Source organism: Enhydra lutris, unplaced genomic scaffold (assembly GCF_002288905.1).
Source record: "Enhydra lutris kenyoni isolate GAN:26980312 unplaced genomic scaffold, ASM228890v2 scaffoldscaffold97, whole genome shotgun sequence".
Taxonomy (NCBI): Eukaryota; Metazoa; Chordata; class Mammalia; order Carnivora; family Mustelidae; genus Enhydra; species Enhydra lutris.
In genome coordinates this window covers 1,530,666-1,537,300 of record NW_019154181.1, presented here as the reverse complement: position 1 = coordinate 1,537,300, position 6,635 = coordinate 1,530,666, and positions in this window count along the sequence as shown.

Here is a 6,635-nt window from a genome sequence, read left to right as displayed (position 1 = left end):
CTTGGTTTCAGCTCAGGTCATGATCTCAGGGTCATGGGATGGAGCCCTGCGTCAGGCTCCATGCTTGGTGCAGAGTTGGCTTTGGATTCTCTTTCCTCCTCTCCCTGCCCCTCCCGCTCGTGCTCTCTAAATAAATAAATACTTAAAAAAAAAAAGGTAAAACACAGGAGCCCTGATTTTGGGACACTCAGGTGGCTCAGTTTGTTAAGCATCTGGCTCTCAATTTTGGCTCAGGTCATGATCTCAGGGTTGTGGGACCTGAGCCCTGTGATGGGGTCCCTGGGGAGCATGGAGCCTGCTTGGGATTCTCTCTCTCCTCTCTCTACCCCTCCCTGCTCCCTCACTCTATCTTTAATAAAATAAAATAAACTTAAAAAAAAAAAATAATCCACACTGCTTAGGAGTCAAATCCCCAGAAAAGGGCAGTGGATGGCATGCGGAGAGGCAGGAGGGTAGGAGGAGTGTCCCTGAGCCAGGCTGGCATGCATCAAGGGCGTCCTCAGAGGCAGACCCCCCAATAAATGCTGTATCTGTGCTTTATCTGCTTGAATCCTCGCAGCAACGCTGGAGGGAGGTACAAGGGCGATCTCGCTGTATTGAGTGTAAATGGAAGCTAAGGACAGAGAATTGACTTGCCCAAGGCCACCCTGAGTGGGGAAGGAGGGAAGAAGGGGTGACATGGGAAAGCCCCAAAAAGGCAGAGTAGGGGCAGCGAGGGAGGGGGAGGAAAACCTGGCTGAGGGAGGCAGGCCCTGCCTTCCAGGAGCTGGCCCAGATCCCGGCTGAGGCCACGACCCTCCTCTGCTGCCCAAACCACACACACAGCTTCTTCCTGGCGGCCCCTCCAGGGACCTGGCAGGCCCGAGGATTCCTGGAGCAGAGTGTGGGCTGGGGCCCGGGGTGGGCAGGGCCTGGGGTGGGAGAAAGGTGGGTGGGAGTTGAGAGGCCACAGGGGAGCCTGGCCTAGAGGTGGGGAGGAGAGACCCCCTCATGCTGCACAGCATGCAAAATGAAGCTGGCTCTGAGGGCCATTCTTCAGGGCCCGGACAGGCGAGGGGCCAGCGGATCTAGGGCCCTCAGTCCGCAGAAGGCGAACAGTGTGCTGGGCCTCCGTGAAAGAAAGAGGCCAAACAAGTAGGGAGAGTATTGGAGCAGACCCAGCCTGTCCTCATTTTACAGGGAGGAAAGAGGCTCACAGGGCTCCTTTTCTGGGTGCAGGACTCAGCCCTGACACTCCTGATCCTCTCCGAGCCTGGATCCTGAGCTGGGCTTTTCTTCAGCTCACGCTGCACCACAGCGTGATTCACATGCACCTGCCTCCTGCTTCAGCCTGACCCTGTGGTAGGCTCATCTATGCTTCATTCCTGTGGCCCCCCAAGTTCTAATCCTGCCTCTGCCGCGGCACCTTTCTAGGCCTGTTTACTTGCCTGCAGAATAGGGGCAAATATGAATTGCTACCATTTATTAGCACTGAGCACTTCATCTGTGCCAGGCTCTACTGTCATTCATTTAATCCTATGCCCATCTTACAAAAGAAGAAACCAAGGTCAGAGAGGTTAAGTAATTTGCCCAAAGTCACACAGGTAGTATGTAGCAGTCAGGATTTGAGCCCAGACCCAAGGAAGGTATTAGAGTTTGTGGTGAAAATAAACTGGGGCAGCTTGTAAAGGGCCACACTCAGAGTCCAGGAGAGGGTGGAGAGTTGGGTCTTAGTCTCCCAGGCTGGAATGGAAGCAGTGGGACCATACAGCATACTTGGGACTGTGCTGAAGCCAGCCAGGGGTCTGGGGAGCCCAGAGGCAACCCTGAGGAGTCTGGGTGGGGGCCAGAGACAGCAGTGGGCACTGGCACATGATTCACAGGCTCATGAGCTGGTGAGGCGGTGAGCTGGGTCCCCTCCACACACCCATTAAGCCTGGGGTCCTGGCAGAGCAGGGCAGATGTAGTGGGGAACCTAAGTTCTTGCCTCTGGGGCCTTAGCTCCCCAACCAGACAGCAGTCCCCTGCAACCCCTCCCCACCTCTCACCCTCCAACCAAGTACCGTTGCTTGGGCTCTGCTGCCACCCTGTGGGCATGGGGGTACTGCACTGGTGAGCATGCAGACACCGGGCAGTGGGACTCCAGCCCCATGGTAGGCGGCAGCTCTTGGGTTTGGAGCCCCTTAATTTCTTGCCAATACCAATCTTTTAACGACTTTGACTTGTCTTAAACACAGCAGCTTGAGGGATCCTATGTCTGATCATGCCCTCTGCTCAAAACCCTCTCATGGGGAGCTACTCGCAAGAGTCAAATTTTCAAATTTTATGGAATTTTGCAATTCATTTGTAAAACGTTCTTGAAAATTAAAATTTTGTTAAAAACAAAGATAGTATTAAAAGCAAAGCACTTCCTATGTTAAGGTTTTGCTACAGTCTGTATACTTTCATTCCTTCCATCTGTGGGATCTGGGGGGTTGAGACCCTGTACAATCGTGTGCTCTGTCTACCTGTCTTCAGGACTCCGTGTTCAGTGACCTCATGTTGACAGCTTTCAGCCAGCCACCAAGCCAGTGTTTACACCACAGAGATCGGCAAACGCCGCGGATCAGGCTGAATTTATTGCTGACTTTCTAGACCAGTGCCATCCAATAGAAACAGAGTACAAACCACGTATGTGATTTCAAATCTGAGTAGCTAGATTTAAAACAGTAAAAGGAAACAGGTGAAATTAAAGTGTATTTTATTTAACCCAGTATGTCCAAAATATTGTCATTTCAACACGTAATCAATATAAAGTAACTAATGATATATTTTACATTCTGTTTCATACTAACTTCAAATTCTAGTGTGTATTTGACACTTAAAGCACATCTCAATTCAAACCAGCCACATTTCAAGTGTTCAACAGCCAAACTGTCCGGTGGCTGCCATATTGGACAGCACAGGTCTAGATTTAAGGAATCAGTAGAGAAAATAATGCGGATCAAATTTAATAGTAGTGCTGAGGCTGAGAAATTTCAATCCAATTAACACAGTTTGTTCCAACGATGAGAAATCAGTAGGCCATGTACAAGATTTAGTGACAGACTATCGGGAAAAGAGTAGTGTAGTAGGCTGAACAGTGGCCCCCACCCCCCAAATATTTCAGCTCCTAATCCTTAGAATTTGTGTATTTTTTCACTTTGCGGATGTGACTGAAGATCATTACATGGGCAGATTATTTTTGATCGTTCAGGTGGGCCCTAAATCCAATCACTAGTGTCCTTGTGAGGGACAGGCAGAAGGGGATCTGGTACCCACAGAAGAGGCAGTCACGTGGCCATGGAGGCAGAGACAGGAGTTACCAGGCCACAATCAAGGAACATCAACAGCCACCAGAAGCTTTTAGAGGCAAGGACTAGAGCCTCCAGAAGGAGCGTGGTTTGAATTGTGATCTCAGCCCAGTGATCATAATTTTGGATTTCAGACCTCCAAACTGTGAGAAATAAATTTCTGATATTTTAGCCACAAAGTTTGTGGTAATTTGTTACAGGAGCCCTGGAAAACTACTATCAGCAATGGGATCCAACTCCATTTGCCGTATCACGGTTGAATTACAACCACAGGCACGCTACAAATAAAAGAAATCTATCAAAAAAGATCAACAAAAGGCTTCTATAAGGAACACTTGGCTATACAGAGCTAGAGTGTACTGTGTATTTTATTCGTAATTTCTGTGCTACACATCTTTCATGTTGGCACAATTTAGAACAGCCATGTGTGTGAGAGATCTATACCAGGTCTTGTATCCTCAGCACCCTGCACAGAGCCTGGCACACAGTAGGACACTCATATTTTTGAATGAAGGGGACTTTGGGCCTCAACTTCCCCCAGCACAGGAGGCTTGGAGGAATGCGATGGGGTACCTAAGAAGGCAGGGCTGGTGCCAGATGTTGTTAGAGCACCTATTGTGTGCAAGACTGGGGTGAGGGCAGAGTCAGATTCATGGAGTCAGGTACGGAATCCCACAGGCTTAGGGACTACTCAGAAAATTAGTTTAGTCCAGAGATGGGATGCTTAGTCTCAGCGCTGGGCAGAGACTAAAGCCAGTGATACAGCAGGACCTATAAGGGCCGAAGCCCCTTCCCCTAGTCTCTCTGTCCCTTATTCCTGCAGAGCAAAGGGCCTTTTTGGAACTAGGAAGAGCCCAGGTGTGATTGTCACAGCTACTGTAGAGTTTCAGCTCCCCAGGCCTGCATATGAGCTCCCATTCTATGCCTGAGTCAGGGGCCTGGGCCCTAGAGTGGGAGGTATCCCCCTCTGCCATGTAATCTGGATGACTTTGAGCAAGTTACCATCCCTTTCAGCTCTAATGTCTCCTCTCTGGGGCAACTGTGGACCTGTCTACCCCCGCAGGCCCAACTAGCTATGGAGCATATGGAGGCTCTCCCCCAGTGCCCTTCATATCTTGTCACCGATTTGCAGGACTGAGCCCCAGCCGGTCACCTGCTCCCTCTAGAGTCTCTCTTCTCCTCTCTGAAATGGGCAGGTAAGTGACTTGCCAGGTCTCCACAGCAAAGAATTGGCCAGACTGGTTTGGGCACTGGAAATCAATGAGGGAGACTCCATACCCAAGCTGACCAGAATCTGGCAGCCAGGTCCAGGACCTGGAGGGACTAAAACCCTCTGAGCCCCAACCCCAGTCAACACAAACACATCTGGCTGACACCTGTAACTGTATCCCACAACTCTGTAGTACACATCTTGAAAGCAAGGACCAAGACTTTTGCTCACTGATGAGGCCACAATGAGGGCTTGTCCAGAACATAGTAGGAACTCAAGAATTTGCTTAACGAGCAAAACCACTTGCCTATCTTTTACAAAGGCCAGGCTCTCCCTGCCTTTGCTCACCCTGTCCCTCCTTCACTGGCACATACCCTATCTGATCACACCAAGGGGAAAGGGCTTCAAAATTCAGCAGGGTATGATCCTGGCTCCTGAAGGACCACGGCATCCTGGGCACCTGGACACGTGGTCCATCCTCCTTGGAGTGGGAGAGAGCACAGTAAGCGGGCAAGTTCACCTTCGGCCCTCAGCCCTATTATCTCCCGTGAGGACCTGGATGGGCAAAGGACTCTGTCTGGCCTCCCCAGCCTGGGTTCAGAGTTAAGAAAATAAGGGGATTAAGGAAGCACCAAAGGCAAGTCCTCTCTTATAACAGTATCAGACAACTGTTTCAAAATATATTAGATTTGGTTTTTATTGTAGAGCACACATATCAGGGCAAAGTGCTGCACACACAACTACAAATCATTTTTGGGAAAAAAGCTGTAAGAAAAATAAACCTGCAACTGCTTTAGTTATGCAGTCCCGACTTGAATCCACACTGGCAAAGGAGTTCTGGCCCCTGAGAGGGGGCTTCTTGATGACGGCTGCCCCAGACTTCTGCAGCCTCAGGCCTGGGCCTCTGTAAGACAAGGCCCCCTGGGGTGGTGGCAGCCTGGGGACTGGGAAAGCCTCTGCTCTCAGCAGGCCCAGGTCTCGGCCATGGCTGGCAAGGAGACATTCCTAATGAATCTAGATCATCAAAACCTTGCAAGGATCTGAGTAGGTGGGATCTGCCAAAAACTTTATTATCTTTTTCCTTTTATTACTTCTTAAAAGCCCCTTCCCCAGCTCCCACGCCCCTGAGGCAGAGGAGGCGCCAACCCAGTCTGCAGACCTGAGCTCTGGCCTTGGATGCATGCTACAGGCAGACAAAGCAGGTGGGCAGGCACCTTCCTATGGGGATGACATGGAGAGAAGGCCCCAAGCTGGCCAATGAAGGAGAAAGGAAAGGGTTAGGAAAAAGTCTGGAGATCAAATGAAAAAATAACTCAAAAACAAAAGAAAACAAAAACCCTACCACACACCACAACAATTTTCCATACCCCAAATGCTAGACTTGGAAGGACACCAGTCCCTCTAGCTAGAAACAATTCCTAAAACTGCCCCAACATGGTAAGTCTAACTGTTCCATATAATCACACGCATATGCTTGAAAGAAGCAACCCAGCAAAGACGTGTGCTCTTGGCAAGAAAGGTCAGGACCACTGTAGCCAGCCCCTCAGCAGCTCAGGGACCCGTGGGCAGAGCAGGCCAGTGAACATGGAGGAAGCCCGGAGCTCAGCCAATAGCTTTGGGGTGGCAGAGGACTTTTTAAACCTCCACCCAGTCATCCTGAACAACTCTGCTACAGGAGGAAGAGGGTACTTGTGTAGGCTTCCAGACCCTGGAGAACAGGTGAGAGGTGGGAGGACAGCAGGCCTCCAGCAGAACCAGTAAGGAGCATGAGACCTCAACCCAGGACGCAGACACAGGTGGGAGGGGAAGGGACAGAAGACTGAACTTCATTTACAACACTGAGAAGATTTACATTTAAAGCAAAACAAGAATTTTCTTAACCAAAACATTTTGTTGCTTTTAAATAAACCCAGCCTGACAGCCCCACTTGAGGACAGCTGCCCCCCACATCTCTACTGGCCACTCCAGCGTGAGCTTCTGTCCCCTACAGATGCCAACAGCCTTTCCATTTTGTAGGAAAACCGAGAACACGAGAATCAGGTCCCAGCCAAATCTGTTCTTCAGCCTTAACAGGCAACAAACCCGAGGAAAAAAATTCAGGATCAAAAAAACAA